At 36.3% G+C, this 18900-nt stretch overlaps 1 protein-coding gene across 3 annotated transcripts in view; it reads left to right on the forward strand.

Moving 5' to 3' along the window:
- The window catches only part of CCSER1 (coiled-coil serine rich protein 1), a 687005-nt gene that overhangs the window by 370474 nt on the left and 297631 nt on the right, over positions 1-18900 (forward strand). The gene's annotated exons all lie outside the window — the stretch shown is intronic.

The raw sequence follows: 18900 nt of genomic DNA on the forward strand, positions 1-18900 counted from the left end.
TAATGGTTGGACTTGATGATCTTAAAGGTCTTTTCCAACCTAAATGATTCTATGATATAAGGGAAAGAATACATTGGAAATCAAAGATACAGTTGATCTGTATTGGAAATCAAGATCTCATTCTTGACTGTGGTTTGTAGAGTTGAGTGTATGTAATTCTTGGTTTTCTTTTTTTTTATTTTCCTTGTTTCAGCTTTTGGGAAACAACTTCTGAAATGAAAATCCATATTTTGAAGCTATAAATTTTCTCATTTACCAAACAATATGAATAACTCTTTTTAATTAAAGAAAAAACCACACCAAAACTATTCAAATAGATTTTTCAGAAATGATTGTGTTTTACAGTGGTTCTACAAGCACCTGATCTTGCTTTTGCCAGTTTATCCACAGAAAACTTTTTTATTATGTATTTGTGTTACTTTAAAAGGGGCGATCTATGAGTTGACACTGTGTTAGGTAGAGTGCAGATGTGCAGCAATCAACAGCCTTGTTCTGACGAGCTGAAACATCAGAACTTAAATTGTTTTTGTCAAGATGTGCTATATCTCTTTCAATTACCTTATTAAAGGCCTACCTGATTATGGAAGTTTAATGAATTACCAAATAGTATCATTAGTGGACAGTTAAATGTGATCAAACTGATTTTGCTAGGGAGGTATTTGAACATCTCCTTATTGTCTTATGGGGATAACAAAGTTACTGCCATGTAGGGAAGGACAGTTTATATGATCATGAATGAGAGAGCAAATATATTTTGCTACTGAGAGGTGAGTACAGAAAGACAAGGAAGTTATCTAATGTGTATGTTTCTGGGTACTTGAATTTCTTACATCTCCATAACTCTCATACCTTTTTGTAATGTAAAGGGAAATAACATTTTGATGTTCAAGGCCTCATTATCATGGAGCAAGCAAAGTAGTCTGCTTTGTAGATTATTGTAGACTATTGTAGACTATCCTCGTCCGAAGTGGAAGTGCCTACTTCCAAACACATTAATTACAGAATGAAAGTAAGACTTCATTTTCATATTACAGGCTACATATGAAATACTGTCTTCAAGATGAATAGCCTAACACTAACCCCTTTAAACAGTGACATCTGTAAAATGACCATTTTAACCATATTAAAACAAAATTATGCATTTCATATTCTCATTTAATGACTTCAGTGATTCCCCTTTATCTTTATTAAAAAGTGACAGAAATTATTTGGTTTAGTTTTCAAAAAGCATTAGTGGTGTTGTCAGCATGTTAAAGTTGCATCCAACCTCTAAGACACTGACAGAGCCAATTGTATTCAAAAACTCTTCTTTATAATAAGCCAGAGGTTACCCTAAAACTGAAAAGTAAGGAAAGTTATGAGCAGTTCCGTACTATCCTCTAGGTTGTTTCCTGCTGCAGTAAAGCACTTGAACATTATGTGTGATTTAAATAGGGGGTTTTTAAGTGACTTGAATTATGCATGACCTTAAAATTAGGCATATGTTTAAGTGCTTGGCCAGAAGTTAGGCTTTAATTTTCCTGAAATTTCATTGTGAGCTGTATTGCCTGCTCCTTTGTAATGCTTGCAGCTTTCTCCATAAGGTCATAAAAAATACAAGGGTATAGGAACAATCACTTATTTCTAAAAATATGAGAACCATCATCAGTTGGTTCAACTGAACTGTTTGTCTCATACAGAGTCCTATCTCTAATAGTGGTCAGTGGCAGAGGCCTTGGGAAGGGACACTACACTACTGCTTTTCTTAGCATAGCTTCACATTTTACAGTAATTTGCTGGCTTTGAGTGTTCTGAGTTGAAGTTTTATATTTATGTTTTATAAACACTGATGGATTTTTTTTTTCCTTCTCCAAATCTGCCAAATAAATTTTTGAATCAGTCTACACTTTCTACATCCACAGTATGCTCTATCCATGAGTGGTATTATTTAGCAACATGTGTGTGCAGAAACTCCCTCCTTTGCATTCTGCTTCCCACCTGAGCATTCCTCCCAATTCTTGAATGGTAGGAAACACCAGAGGGTGAAAGAATACTATCCCTATCCTTCCAAATGTATGCTTGGTTTCTGTAGGTATCACACTTCTGTTGGTTGATTTTACTGAATTTGACCGCAGAATCTGCTTCTGCGAGGGATGTTCTTGCTCATTTTCCTTCTTCCTTTCCAATTTAAGGGCTAGTAACTGAACAGTGTCAATCTGAATATAATGGAAAACTGATCCAACAAAAATAAATTACGAGTTTGCTCTCACGTCAAAGAGCTGATCCAGCTCATCTTGTGGTCACATAAGTGCTAGATGGGATGCAAGACATGCAGTGGAAATGAACGGCTGGACAGTGGGGGTTTGAAGGAGCAGAGTAAGGATAGATAAGGATGCCTCTTGTAGGTTGGGTGTAATGTGAAGTTCAACCATCAGTCTGGGTAATACAAACTTCAGCTTTCTAGAGGGTAATAAATTCTCCCATATGCACATGTATGCAGCCAGTATTACCATTTTATATCAGTATGACATTGACATTTATAGATTGCCAGTCTTTCATCTGAAATTCAGATTCAGCCAAATTGTCTTATGTCAAGATGCTCCTGTGCTTAGGAGACGTCTTCAAATAATGGTGTTTCTTTAACACTCTGGATACTGAAGAAATTGTCTTTTTGTTGAGGTCACCTTTCAAGGTTTCCAGTATTGTATCAGGTGAATATGCGGGGGTTTTTTTTGTCTTCAAATTTGTTTCCAGATACATTCTTGGGAAGTGTCTACCAAAATAAATTACCCAAAACCCCAACATTCTGGTGGTAATTTCACTGTTTGTTTTTGCCTAAGACAAAAAGAAAAAAAAAATTATCCTGACTGAAGATAACATATTTCTATATTTTGAGCATAATAGAATTAAATATGAACAAAATGCATTTGCTAAAATATTGCCGAGGTATTAATATTTTATAAACTGTATAAAAAAATCTAACTAGTTCCTTCATTTTGGATCCTTCTATCTAATATACTGTTAACCTAGATGTGGATATTTATTAATTTATTTACATACATATGCAAATGTTTTCAATATTACTTTATATTCCTACCCAAATTCCATCAATATTCAGCATGACTAATTTGTGTCACTTTCCATTTCCTTGCTTCCGTTAATGTGGGATTAAGAAATTAACACTGACTCCACAGGTAATGATATGTACTAACATGTCTCATAAGTATTCATATGTTCTCCCAATAAATTTTTAATCTTCCTTCAGATCTGTAGATGAGAATAAAATATGTGCATCAGTATTAGCAATTCATTGTGATATGGCTCTCATAGGCTGATTAGGCTGTGCATTTAAATTAGGCTTGGAAATGTCTGTTATACTTTGGAATGGCAATGTTAGGTGTGTAAAACCAATACTGCTCATATCGGGATTTTTGACTTCTTTTGCCCTCTTCCCCAGAAGCTTGCTGAGGTCTCTCGGGCAGTCCCTAGCGGAGCAGGGAGCTGGTTTCCACTCCTTTCCAGAGCTTTCTTGCTCTCCTTGAACTATAGAAAGAGCAAGTGTGACAAGCTGACCAGTAAGGGGTACTGAAGCCTTCAAATCCTTTTTCTCAGGAAGAATAGGTGCTTTCTGTGTTTGGCCATACGTTTCTATGTTTGGCGAGCCGCTTCTGCAGTGGCTTGCAATGAATGACGATGTCTAGAAGGGCTTTTCAACCATGAAAATGAAACTTACCATGAAGACAATGCTTTTATTCAAAAAACATATTCCATACCCACCAAACAGTACGATGTCTAAGGGCTTTTCAACCATGAAAATGAAACTTACCATGAAGACAATGCTTTTATTCAAAAAACACATTCCATACCCACCAAACAGTAGCCTTCCTTGTAATTAAAAAGTAATTTATTAATCTCTTAAACAGAAATAAAAGTCCAATGACAAGCAAAGCTTTTATTTTGAAAGGGTGAAAGTGCAGTATTTCCACTATTCCGTGGGACTTTGCAGTGGCTTGCAATGAATGACGATGTCTAGAAGGGCTTTTCAACCATGAAAATGAAACTTACCATGAAGACAATGCTTTTATTCAAAAAACATATTCCATACCCACCAAACAGTAGCCTTCCTTGTAATTAAAAAGTAATTTATTAATCTCTTAAACAGAAATAAAAGTCCAATGACAAGCAAAGCTTTTATTTTGAAAGGGTGAAAGTGCAGTATTTCCACTATTCCGTGGGACTTCTTACTGAATGTACAAACTGCTTAAGTACTTTTGCACTTGGTAGTGTCTTGAAACTGTAGGATAAAAGGGAATTTTCCTCACAGGAATTTATTCTGCCGGATACAGTTCTCAAGCTGTAAATCCATGTGTGTGTCTGTCTGTTTAAAAAGCCTGTTGGCCAGTTTTACACGAGTGTTATAAGGAATTACTAGTTTCTTGAGATTTTCTGGGAAAAATTTAAATGTGTAGAATGTAAGATTTTGTTGAACACAGCACTAATGTGTTTTAGAAAGAGATTGTATGGATTATGAAATAAGTAATTTCAGTCCTGATTGTAGTATAGTCAATGGTGAGAAAATGAAATATTTTTCATATGGATTTATCCTAAAATCTTTGGCTATATAATTCTTGGTATTACCAGAACTTATATTTTTATGAACCATCCCTGTGGTTTCATGTAAAGCAGATATATTCTGGGAAAAATAGAAGCATTACTACCCTCCTTCCCCTGCTGCCTTCCTCTCCAAAAAAGGATCAAATCTTAGCTGTTGATATTTAACAGTTATCCTTACAAAATGTAAGGATTTTTTTTCCTAATTGGTTTGTCAAAAATGAAAACTGTTAAGAAAGTTATACATATATCCTTAGTAAAAATGAACTTCAAGGTAAGTCTTATAATAACCATTGTCCTTCTAGAATGTAAAAGAGAAATAGAAGGGGGAAACCACTGAATTTATGTATCCAAGAATAGTGTGTAGGAAACCTGTAGTCAGCAAAGCTGCTATAGAGCAGAATACAGAACATTACTATTATTTGATAGGTAATACTTTAGTAAAATATTACAGTAAAAGTTGCAGAATATGAACTTTTTCCAGAAAACTTTCTTGTGTGTTTTTTTCTGTTCCACAAGGCAAAATGGAAAATAAATTAATACACTACTTTTGCAGATACATCAAGATCCTTGAAGGCGTATTTCTTCCATAGCTTTATCCAGTCTTTCACACATACGTCTATCAATGTTGGCAGGTTCTCAGTTGCTTCTGACAGAAAATACCATTTTACGCACTATAATGTTGCTGCAAAATGCAAATTCAAGTGATACTCCACCAAGTCCACCATTTGTAAACAACAGTTTGAAGTTACATGCTGTATGTATAATTTTTGATACACAAAAGTGAGATAGTTTTACACTTGCAGATGCTTATCCCTGCAAGTTCCACCAATTTTGGTCATCAGTGTAGGTTAGGAAAAGATAAAGTCAACTCTAAAATGAAATTCAAGTGGGATTCTGGCATATGTTCAGTGTTAAACACATGCTTTATTACTTTGCTAACCTGGAATAATAAAGAAGTAATACTCGTAGGAACTCAATTGTATTGATCAAAAAAAAAGAGCAAACATCCGAGCAGTTATGCTGATGGATGGGAAGCCACTACCTCAAAGAGCACTTTCTAGGTGTAGTAACAGGAGTTCAGCTCTATGTGCAACAGTCTTGTGCATCTGAAGTCCCAGTATGGAACAAAACAAATTGTTTTTTCAGCATGCAGGTAACTATACTTACATTTACCTTTTTTAAACATTATTTTTATTCTGGTATCTTTGGGAGAAAATAGTAGAAAAATTTTGGAAGCAACAGCAATCTCAAATCATTCATGGTCATCTATGGACAAGGCTTTGGTTGAATTTTAAAGATGCCAGTGTCTCCAGGAAGTCTCTGACACAGCAGATTCTTAGGGAGAGAAATCGGCATTGTTCTTTCGGTACTTTTTGCTGGTATTTACATGGCCGCTAAAGAAAGCGCTACTGAGGGTGAAATAATCTTCGTTAACAGTTAAAAGCAGAACAAAATCACTCATGATTAACATTTTCTAGGTGTTTGTTAAGCATAATAAACTGCATTTTAAAACAAAGTGCTTCAACTCGGGGGTTTTTTACGTTGAAAACTGTAAATTATGAATTCATTTTCTGGGGTTTTTTTTGCAACCCTTGATGTGTATTTTTGCAACAGAATTTAAAGTCTACTTTTACGGGCACTTGATCTAATTCACTGTTGCCAGAGTAACATAAAATTCTGACTTCAGTGTTTGGCAGGCAAACAAAGGAGGAATTGACTGTCAAGTATTTTGTGTTTAAGTATAATTATCGTGGATCTTTATTTTGTAGTTTGTTGGGTTGTTTTTGTTCCTCTCTGGGTTGTAACTAGTGTCTGCTTGAATGAAAGACTGTAATCAGTTGAAAATGTTGTAGATATTAGAGCTATGCCTTCCAACATCTTGTATCCACAAAGTACTTTGGTTTTTCACAGTTTCTAGCTCTCACTGTGAAATTATAGTGCTTGTTTGAAATTGTACAGATGGCATATGGTTTGCATAAACTTTTATATGAGTGTTTTAATGATTGTCACTTCATAATTGTGTTATTAAAGATCAAGCCAAGTATTCAGCACCAGGTTTTCACTTTAAAAATCCTTTAAGCAATTGTTTAGAATATTATAAACCATCTTAGGCTGTGGTTGGCTTTGTTCATTTTGAGTTTTTGGGTTTTTTCCTGAGTCTGAAGGAAAGATTTTGAAATATTGTTGTGGAAAACAGACATTTATGTTGTACCAGGTAATCTCCAGTTTTCAAATGTTAATACAGCAGACTCTTTTGATTCCAGAGTGGTATCAAACAGCATGTAGCTGAAAGTAGCAGATTCTGTGCTTGCTTTCATCCTTCACTAGATCTTAATAGTTTTTATCACAAGGATGTTGGAGTAGTAATCAGCTTTCAAGCAGCATGGCTTTCTCAATTGCATGACCCTTTGATGAAATTGCCAATTGCAATCATGCAAGATTGAAATATGGCAGGGAAGCAGGGTGGTGATTGAAATGAATTTAGAGAAATAAAAATGGGAATCTGTTTTATTAACGTATATTTAAAATTTCTGGGAGTTTCTGGATGTTAAAGGTGGAGAGTTTCTCATTGTTCTTGCAGTAATAAGAAAACCAGATTTTTTTCCCCCCTCTTTTTACTTGAAGCAAGTTTTAATAGAGAGATTTTGTCGATGTAGCAGTAATTTCCCCGTTTCGAGTACAGGAAGCTGCACTAACCCAAATAGAATGAATCTACAAAATGCTTAATTTAATAAAATTAAATTTCCTATAGCTGTCTGCCTTCATATAGGTCCTGTGCTAGGAAAAAAATAGCTAGAGGCTCCAGTGCACCCCTATGGTGGAACTGCATCCATTATGGACCGTCCTTATACTGGAATCTCTTTGCCCATGACATAGCTTGTTACCAGAAAGCTGCAGTAAGCACAAAGTTCTTATCTTTCATTTTGCTGATGTTATCTGGGTGTTCTGGCTCTTGCAGAAGATTGCTAAAGTCAGTTGTAACTAAGAAAATGTTTAAAGAGCTACCCAGAACACCTCGGAATCAATGGAAATCAGCTTTCTAATTCACTGGAGGCACATTGTCATTGTCAGTAAGAGTTATCAATGTATCTTTCTAGTTGGAGCATGTGCCTTATGTATCCTTTGTTGATAAACCATCACATCTATAGCTTACACTTTTTAAAAGAACAGCCAACCACTGATGAACAAAGCAGTGAGCTAGTTACTATGCACGATGTTTTTGCCATATATCAATATTCTAGCTGACTTTGTTCCTTTCTAGATGGGTAACCTGAAGTTTCAACTGCCATTACATTAGTTTTCACACTTTTTGCATCTGATTTATAGCCATACCTTAGTTTTTCTCTCCTTTATTAATCTTTCTCCTTTTATACATTGCCGTTGTCAAGAACAATATAATAGTTTAACCATTGTTGGAGGGGATTTTCTCTCAGGAGTGCTTCAGAGCTAGAAAATGCTTGGGGTTTTTTTGTTGGTTTTGTTCCGGTTATTCAACTCTAAGTACTGTATCTGTTTGGACAAAATATCGGCTAAAAATGGTGCATTATGACAAAATAGTTAATGACTTTTCCTAATTCTCACTTTCTCACAAATGGAGAAACTCCATTACACATAATGAAGGATAAAACGTAAGAATAATCTAACACCACATTAGACCATCTATATATTCAGCAAAGGCTAGAACTGGTTGTTCATTTATTCTCTATAATACACAGGTTTGACTGAATGCTTGTGCTCTTTACAGACCCAAAGCTTAAATGACAATGTGCTCTGAGTAAAATGTGGGGAAGATTGTAACCATTTTGTAACTGCATTTAGTTTAGTAACATGAAATATCAATTATTCCCTAAGGTGTTGTGTAGTTGTAGATCATAAACTTTTAGCTTAAATTAAACATCACAGCTGGTTGCCTTAATTTGATGCATTATAGCACAAATGTTTCAACAGCTTGACTAAAATGAACCATACTGCAAATTCAAAAGAAGAGCGAAGGTCAATGCACATGCTGCCTAGTGATTTGCAAATTTCCTTTATGTGGATATATTAAATGTATTCTGTGGAACTTAGCTTAGAGGAATGGAATTTGACAGGGTAGAACAGATTAGCAAAGGATGTTCAATCAGTTTTGCTTAAAAATGATAAGGTATAATAAAGAAGTCCAAAATAGTATAGCTGTCTCAAATTTTCAGAAGGAAATTAAAACCAGAATATCTTCCGGATAGCCAGATCTTCTGGATTATTTCCTACATGTTTATATAGAAATATGTATTTCATATAATTCATAATCCTAATTTCTAATCCATTTATCCCATTAAACTTCATTGCTTTTTCAGAACATAGTCAGTATGGCTGCTATCTCATCCACATTTAGGGGATTTCTTAGTTGAACAAGAGAAATTTAGGCATCCAGAGATATCTAATCTTTAGCTGTGTTTCTAGTTGACCAAGAAAATGCATCATTCTGTATTCAAAAAGGCCTGGAACACAAAGCAGCTGCCATTGCTTCCTATCTATTCAATGTGAGTCTCGTGTTAAGAATTCATATCTATGTAATAGAAAACATTAAATTGAGCTACCACAAAGAGAATTAAGGTAGTCGGGGCACACTTCAAAATACAGTAAGTTTAACACTGAGTACTGGAATTCTCTGTAGATTTTCTTTTTAATATGCACCCAAAATCCATATAGCTGGTAATTTATCTATAACCGTACTTGGTGTACATACCTCTATACGAAGTTCAAAAACACGATCCAGCAGTTTTCACTCACCTAAGCAGTAGGTAATTCTAACTTGTATGTGCTTTAGGAGTTTGATCCGGTTCATACCAAGGATAATGACTTGTCCTTTGAGGAGCGAGCCCTATGGAGCCTTTAGATTGAAGAAATACTGGCAGAAATCTGTTGGTTCGGTTTGCTTGTCTGTATTGTTTTTCATTTGGCTACTACCTTGCTTGTCTGAGACAGAAATTAGGGCTTGTGCTAGTGTTATTTCTTATAAGAAATGCATTCATATACATTTATATGAATTCAGATTTTCTGAAAGTCCAGTTAAGTTACTCTACGTTCTTCACCAAACGTCAAGGTTTTAATCATGCCTTTCTCATCTTATGGTCTTCTGATCTAAATTGTCAGTGTTCTTGCATCTATGGTACCAGTATTAATCTACTGAAATATCCCAGTTCATACATCAACTCTTTATTACAAAGCAAAGTCCATACAAGTACTGTTGCTCATAGCTTTTCTGCTCATAGTGTTCTTGGTAGAATACCTTTATGTATTCAGTTAATAAGCAATGACTGTATCTCCTTCATTACCATCTTCCATGGTTCACTGAATTTCCAGATACTTATTTTAATATTTTTTTAAGCTTTTTTCCTGTAACATTAAAATGACATTTTTTTTCTTTGCTACTTCTATACTTTATTTCTGCTTGCCCATTTCTCTGCTCTTGCAAAAACAAGTATGGTTTTTCTTTTTCCCCAGATATGTCATCTTATATGGAACTTATGAAAACATTAAAATCATGTGATTAGATGATTAATGCTGCGTAATAATGCATAGCAGGAATAATTATTGAGAGACTAAATCCCTCTGACTGTAAAGTAAAGCCTCTATTTCTTAAATTGCAAGTGCTTGCAAGTTTATCCTTCCACTTTAATATTGATGTGGTATTAGGAATATAGTCCTTAAATTACTTTGTCACCTGTGTGAAATTAAGTATAGTTTTTATCCTGTTTTACACCTGAAGCTCCGGTGATGATGCAGCGATTTTGGTTGATAACGTTTGGATTCACACTGTGGTGCCCAGGATCAAATGTGGTGCAAATTCTGTATTTATGATATATCAACCTTAATTGGCTTCAACCTTTGTAGATTCAAGACTTGTTGCTATAACGTGAATTAATGACCTAAGGCAATGCTGATTAAAACATTTTCATTCTGTTTCTTTCCACCATTTTAATAATAGAGAATTTAATTGAATGTTACTGTGTTAATAAGAAATAAAAGCTACATTCATTAACTTAAGTAGTTATTTGATTGACTTCAGTCTGTAAAAGAAAAGTTACATACCTGTAATAGTATCTGCTAAATACTTACGTAAATAAAAATAAACAGACTGTTATGTTCACTGAAATTAGTTTTTTCACAAAGCACCTGTTCTCCAATCTCCAGGATACGGTTTTCATAACATTTTTAAAAATATCCTTCATTTCCTGCAACTTAATTTCTTGTATTCATGTTTATTTTTTAAATGCCTCTACTTCTGTGCTAATGCTTCAGGTTTTCATTTAATTTAGTTTTACTTGACAAGTTGACAGCAACAATTGTTGCTCATTGGCTTTTGAAAACTTAATTCAGTTGGTGACAGTATGTTGTGCTGTGAATATGTAAATGTTATTTTAATCTGATGCTATAGAAAGTAAAGTACTTAACTCCCCTTTCTCCTCTCTTTTGGTTTAAGGGATGAATTTATCATACAGCCAAGTTTTGGAGACTAAGTGGGTTTTTTGCCTTTTTTTTTTTTTTCCTCTCTCATTAAAGTTAGACTTCTGGGTCCTTACCTAGAAAATTGCATAAGTCTTCAAATACAATTGGTATTTGGGAGTCTCACGGAAGTTAAAAGAAATCATTGGGTGCTTCCAGCATTTGAAAAATGTCTTGTGTATGGGCTTAATAACTTAATCCAGAGCTGCATTCTATTAAAAAACAAAACAAAACCAAACCCCACAAAAACCCAAACCAGCAAACTCCCCCCCGCCCCAAACTGTATGTCATCTGTTAAATGAAGTGCTTTAGAAGTCTTGGTGCAGGCGTAGATGCTTTGGAAAAAATAGTGCTAGACATCCTAATCAAGATGAATAGTTTAGTTGACAGTAATTCATAAGAAATGAATTTTAATTCTTTAAAAACCTGTCTCTGAGGCTGAGCATCAGAATTTTCTGTGCTGATCATAGGGAAATATGATTGAAAACAGTCTTTTTTCAGTAGTAGGGTAAGGTGATCACCAAAGTATTGGTTTTATTTAAAAGATCAACGCTAACATTATGTAGTCTTTGAACTACAAGCAAGTCCATCAACCAGATATATGAATTTCAATTTGATATAATCACTTTACAATGAAGAGAGCCATACTGCTCAAGAAGCTCTGTCCCAAGGAGGTATGTAAAAGCTGTTTCTAAAAGAAACATTGGAAAGCAGGGATATCCTATTATCACTTATTTCTGCCACATGTTTTTAATAAGCCAGCTATTACACTGATAATTGAAAAAATCAAATCTGCTCTTTTTATGGGATAGAATTAAGGAGAAGTACCTAAATCATAATATTGTTTATATGACTAAATAATGGAAATATAATTACAAAACCTTGAAGGAAAATGAAGGCTGCAAAATAAAGCACTCCCATGGGAAGTACCGTAGTGAAGACTGCCTTCGTTTCTGCTTGTGTTCCTGCTGGCAGTGATTTCCAGTTACATGAGCCACCTTCCTGCATCCCCGCTCCCCACCCCAGCCCCTGAAAGAGGGAGAAATTAATCTTCTGATGAGAGTTTATTGCTTTTAATGTAGTCATTGTTTGTTATGCAGTTCAGATTTTGTTTCCTTTTTTCAGCCAAACACAAAATTTATTTCCATGTGAGCTAAATCCTGTGATTTCCATGTGAGCTTAGCATGTCTAAGCCTTGGAAATTTCCACCTTCCTGCCAGAAGTTGCTGCTGAAGGATGGAGGCCTTAGAAATTGATCAAAAAGTTGTATTTTACATGGATCAATTTTTGATAACACATTAAACACTTTTTTTAAAAAGTCCCAAGACAAAACATCTAGTAAGAAAAACACTAACTGAGAAAGTTGAACTTCAGCGAAGCTATTGCTGAGAGAAAACTATCCCTTTTGAGATACAACGAAAGTTGCCCAGCATTTTGTAAGGTTGTTACTATTAAGGAACAAATAAGAGAGAAATATGTTTATATGGTGTTGCTAATTTAAAAAAACAAAATGAAACCTGGATTTGGAAAGCAGTGATCTCTATAATAGTAATTATTCTGTCTATCACATACAAAACAAATCTTCTGACAACTTACTACAATATAGATGAACTTTTTTTTTTCCAATTGCATGTCTTCTTTGGAACCTGATTCACCAGGATATTTTGCGTGAACTAATGTCTGACCGTACTTGATTTCCCACAGGTGCCAAAGCATTTTAAGGAACATGTTCCTATTACCACATCAGTATGGAAGAGTTTCATAGTAGATTACAAGGTCTAGACAACTAATTTTGTGGCATCCTGAACTGCATAAATAATAATATTTGTTCAAGCATGCAGGAAGATGTTAATGTTTTTCTCCATATTTTCCACAAATGTTTTTATTTTGATATTGCAGTGAAGTACTCTGTCATTTGTGCTTGTGACTAAAACATGATGTTGTGTTCATGGTTCACATTTGCAAAAGAATGCTAAAGGGTATACATGATTTTGAAGCTTCCTTTTTGGACGGGGAATGAAGTGGTAAGCTGGATATGCTAACCTGGCAGATTGTAACAACACAGTACACTTGGGGAAATCAGAATTATTGTTCTTTGCAGAGTAGCATCCTCATACTACCACTCAGTAACTGTAGGGAACAGAAATTCAGAGATGGATAAAGAAACCATCTGTGTAAAGCAGTCAGTCAAAACACAAGAGCAGACATAACAGAGGGGAATATATGAACTATGTGACCTGTACTGCAAGGCAATTTGGTAAGAATCATTGGTATAGAACATTGAATTTCTGGTGACTACCTTTTTGAACTGCAAAATGAATGAAAATATAAGAGGAAAGGGTGCGTGAGGGAAGTGTGGTACAGCACAACTCCCTCTCTCCCTTTTGACCTTGGATCTCTCATTATATCCAATTTAAAGATTTCCCTGGAAAGGTAGCGTCAAAGCCAATGCGATTTGGAGTGTATTTTTTTTTCTGAGAATGTATTACTAAAAATGTGTGTTAAATTAAATTTAAAATCTTTGGGCTTTTCCTAGAGTGCAAAAGAGATACTTACAGTCTACCAAGTATAACTTAAGTAGTTGAGACTGTTGTAATACTGATGTTACATTCATACAAGAGTCTTCAACATTTCTTTAGACCACTGCAACTAAATTTTCCAGAATTCTGACCGCTAGCAGTAAAGGCACAGTGCAGCAATACACTTTTGTCCTGCTCGCGCACTTAAAATTTCATTCCACTTTTCCAGGGGCACTTCAACTGCAGAATGCATCTCCTGCAGGCTCACAGTAACTGAGTAATTAGTGACAACAAATTTTGCACCATGTAAGAAGGTTGCAAAACTGTTGAAAGCTAAGGTCATCTCACAATACAAATGCAACTGGATTGTCTAATGGTATCTTTGCAGCTAAAAGTGATTTGGACTGCAACTTCAGGAGTGTTTTTCTCTTTAAATGGGATTATATCAAGAACAGGAAGGTATAATGGTGCATGGCTTCCATCAATGGAAAGCACCACCTGTCACCCACCATCAGAGGGATGATCTTTTTCACCTATGTAAATGTGCATATATATGTATGTATTAAGCAAAAGTTTATAACAGATTTAGTCTTTTTCTGTCCTGTCCACTCTGCACCATGTAGGGTCAACAGGCAGCATAAAGCTGTATTTTTTCTTGCCATGATAAGCTGTTTCTAGGAATCAATACCAACTGGCTCCTAGGACATGACCTGTAGAGGACTCCGTTTTACAAAAAGCATTCTTACCTGTCTCTGATGACAGCCCACTATGTTAAATGTGCCAGCTGTGGGGATGGCAAGTTAATGAAAAGGGTGGTCTTATTTTCTCTTCTGAGGACTTGGTAATGTAGGAGTGTGTATTGACAAGTGGTGTTGACTATGTCCTCCATGTTTACCTATCTAACATCCCAGTCTGCTCAGCTTTCCTATAAAGTCTGAGCTGTGCGGGCTGCTTTGCTGAACGCAGAGGACTTCTGGAGGTGGGGAAGGTATAAGAAAGTAGGGTGAAGACTGGTGCCATGCAGTGTGGTGGAGGCTATACTGCTCTGCTGTTAGTGGGACTGGGAAGTCCTGTATTTTAGATGATTTCGTGGAGTCCCAGCTACAGAAACAGACCTAGCTGCAGCTTCACTGTTGGTTGCAGCGTAGCTGCCTGAAGTTCGGCCAGAGAAACAGAAACATCCTATTTGAGGTAGTGGTTGGAAGATGAAGCAGAAAGTGAGGGGCATCACCCCACCCTTTGGAGGATTGCTGACCTTGACTTAACAGTCTAGATGCACATTTGGGATATAATATAAAGCAAATGTACACAGTTTGTAAGTTATTCTGTGATGAAGAAAACGGGTGCTCCCCTTGCTGTGGGGGGAAAAAAAAGGTAAAGAGGGTAACAAAGATGCTATGTTTTTATTTTCATGCATCAGAATGTTCTAAGGCCATAAAAGTATCAGTTCACAGATAACTTTTGCAGTGAATTGAGTTCAATTTTTGTCCTCCCCGTGACACTTTTACTTCTTCAGTAAGAACTGTGAAAAGGGTGCTAGCCCTGGCACTTTAGCAGCCAATTGTCATGACTGCCACTGAAACGGAAGTTGTTGTAATGAGGAGAGACCTTGGATATAAGGGTCCCACGTATTGGAAACTAAAGTCTAAAGGGAAGAGTAAAATCTCTCGCTGGCAGAGAAAGAACAAAGGTTATTAGTCATTCTGTAGCAGGGAAAGAAAGGACCAGAAAAAGGTATGAGTAAGGAAGGAATAGGCCTACTAGGAGAAAACATGAGTGGAAAGAAAGGAATGCAAGAAATGGTCATCTCAAATCTAGTGCAGATGAAAAGAGACAAGAGGAGATGAACTCAGCTGAATAGAACTGAGAATTTTGTGTCAGAAGTTCAGCTTTGTAGCATTTGCGTCCTATCCTTAACTAACCTGATCATAAAGAAGTTGCATCAGCAATTTTGTTTGGGTTTTTTGTGTTGTGTTTTTTTTCTCTTTTCCCTATGAAAGTTCCTGTTTCATATCAGTGGACTAGACTGCACTATTGGGTCACTGTCTTTAACCAGGTAAGGATTACACATACTATACCAGCCTGAGCAAGAAAAGCTTCAGTGGTACCACCTGAGCCTCTGGGAGACCAGCTGTTGGGCTAAAGGTGGTCTTCTGGACGTAGTCCTCTTACAACCCCAGTTTTGATATCCACCGACAAACTAATGATCTCTTCGTGTTACCCGTTACCTTTGCTCTGTTTGTTGTGTGTAAGTGCTTTGACTAGGTCTCTGCATGGTGCAGTTTCCTTCTAGTTAAGAGTCTGTGTAGTGACCACCATCAGGACCAGTAAATAAATAAAACAGACAACTAATGGAACATTGTAGTCTGAGCAGCAGGTAAAACTTTGCAGATGAACGGAGCTGAGCTGAATATATAGGATCAGATGCCATGGAAGATCTCTGTAGTGCCTCAGGTGAACGGGCTAAGACTAGGATAGAAATGAAGTGCACTCAGAAGAACACAAATGAGGAAAATGCATCTGTTTGTAATGTCTACCGTAGTCCCTGTGGTAGAATTGGAGTCTAGGCTGCCAAAATCAATTAAGTCTTTCACAGGTTGGGTGCAGTTTTGGCACTTCAAAATATAATCGCTGTCTTTCTCCACTTTTGCTTGTGTGCAAATTCTGATAGGAAAGCAAATGCTGTAAGTCGTGCTAGAAAAGTCAGTGTATACAGAATAACTGAGCATCTCTTCCTAAAAATGTTTAACACTGCATCACTTTTCTAGAAGCTTGCCACTCTTTTGACATAGAGTGGTGCTTGTGAATGACAAGTCAATTTTGTCTGCAGTATTTCTTTAACATACAGCTAGGATAACCTGAAAGTTTAAGATGACCTACTTGAGAAGTTCTGTGGAACTCATGAAAAACTCAGATACTTTTCCATAAAAGACAAGACACGTCTACCATTTCTGATAATAGCTATACTTTGAAATTATATCTGTTCAAGTAATTCTGTTTTATTTTCTGCTTTTGTGTTTCATGTTTTATGCAATTTGGAAATAGATGTGTGATGGCCTACTGTAAATATGTCATTGAATTCAGAGGAATGAGGCTTTTTGTTGTCATGAATAAAATAACATGCCATAAATGCTCAAGACGTGAAAACTGGCAAACCTTCTGTGGTTATCAAATATGCAACAATCTAAAACAGGTTGTCCATCTACACCTGACTTTGAGAGTTCAGTGATGTTCTGAGTTGTTGGTCTGTTGAGTCACTTTGAGTTTCAAGAAAATATATAGGAACCTGGGAACCAAATGGATTGATGTCCTGATAGGAAAAAAAATAAACTTTAGTCAGATTTAAGTTCTGCAAAACGCATTTAATGAACAGAGCAAAAACAGTTTTTTACCTTACTTGATTTTGTTAAATCATCAATAAACAAAAATGGGCTGAGCTTTTTGCACAGCTTACATTTAATGATTGTAGTTGCTATTTGTGTTATGGTGATTCCTAAATCCACGGATATCTTGTTACAGTGGACACTGCAGGAAGCTTCTGGAGAAAACAGAAATCTGAACCAAGTAGCAGTAGTATGGTGTAGAGGCACAGGTTGTTACCCTACCCCAAGGTCTCGCAAGTAAATTCTAAATTGCTTTTGCCACTAGCTTTTGGATGTACCTTTACAGGGTGTTGTAGAGTCTCTTTTCACTTCTGTGGTAATAAAACACCCATTTCTTTAGCATGTTTTATAACTTTGGTTCAGTTTGAAATTTTGAAAATTGATCGAGAGCTGCCATACAGCTCCCAATTGAGTGCAGAGTTGTAGGTTAAAACAAGTTGTTTAGGTTCTTTTAGATTAAACAGATGTTTGTTGTTGTATTCTAAAAATGCTAACCAGTACTTAGTCCCTGGATAATGTTGTGTGGTTGCTAAATATTTGTAACTCAAGATCAAACCATCCGGTGAGCTATTTGATGATGATCTTAGTCATAGTAGTATTAGTTTTGGCAAAGACTTTTTTTTTTAACATTACTTCATTGTGCATTGGTAAAATCACCCATGGACTGTAACATCGACTTAGTACATTTCACTGTACGTTGCCCATTAATTTTGGTTACTGAAGTATAGCCTTTTCCCGTCCCATCCACACCCCACCACCTAGTCATATAAACTATACCCTTATCTGCCACGTTAGTCTTTGCTTATGGTAATATTTTAATTTTTTTTTTCCTATGTCATTAAGTATTCCTGATTTAAACTCTGGATTCTGGATCTTCAAAGTATAGTCAGGTTTGGATTTGCATACAAAAATATGTAGACAAGACTTATTTTTCAAAGTTGGTAACACTATGTGGACAATTTTTATAATGCTCAGTTTGAGAATACATACTGTTGTTAGACCGCGTGACAAACATTACTGAAATGTAATCACAGAGACTACTATTTTCTTTGAGCTTACATTAATTGGCTAGAAGGTTCTCCCCAGGATGTGCCATATGGTAGCTTTTGCTCATTTTTTTTCTTAGCTCCTAGTACTTTAAGCTTAACTGAAGAAGGAGGAAAGTATCTACACAAAGTATCTTTTCCTTATTAAGAAAGAAGGAATAACTGGATGAAAAGTAGAGGCAACCAGTTTTCTTGTCTGTTGAAACAGTATCATCTGGGTGCTTGGGAGGCTGATATTGCAGTATTTCAAAACAGAGTGGATTTGGTTTAGGCTTCAGAATATGAAATAAGGAAAACTGTACTGGGTCAGTGCAAGGGTTTATCCAGCCCTTTAGCTCTCTGTCTCCAGTGGTGGCCACAAGCAGCCGCTTACAGAAAGCTGGTCTATGAAAGCATGTGATATTTTCCTTAATGCTCTCCCAGTCTATCACTTTGCAGATCAAGAGAGCTCCTGAATCGCTTGTTACCTGTTTATTTGTTAACCCCTAAAGGATCTTAAGTAAGACAGCTTCATTGGGGGCCCAACTTAAATGCCTCTACACAAACGCATGTGGCATGGGGAATAAACAAGAAGAGTTAGAGACGTGCGCACGCCTGCAGGGTTATGACCTTATTGGCATCACGGAGATGTGGTGGGATGGCTCCTATGATTGGAGTGTTGGGATGAAGGGATACAGGCTTTTTAGGAAGGACAGGCAGGGGAGACAGGGAGGGGGTGTCACCCTTTATGTCAAGGACCAGCTGGAGTGCATGGAGCTCTGCCTGGGGATGGATGAGGAGCTGACCCAGAGCTTGTGGGTCAGGATTAAAGGGAAGGCAGGGACAAGTGACATTATAGTGGGGCTCTGCTACAGGCCACCTGACCAGGAAGAC

The sequence above is a fragment of the Aptenodytes forsteri genome, unplaced genomic scaffold (assembly GCF_000699145.1).
Source record: "Aptenodytes forsteri isolate BGI_AS27 unplaced genomic scaffold, ASM69914v1 Scaffold93, whole genome shotgun sequence".
In the NCBI taxonomy this organism is placed as follows: Eukaryota; Metazoa; Chordata; class Aves; order Sphenisciformes; family Spheniscidae; genus Aptenodytes; species Aptenodytes forsteri.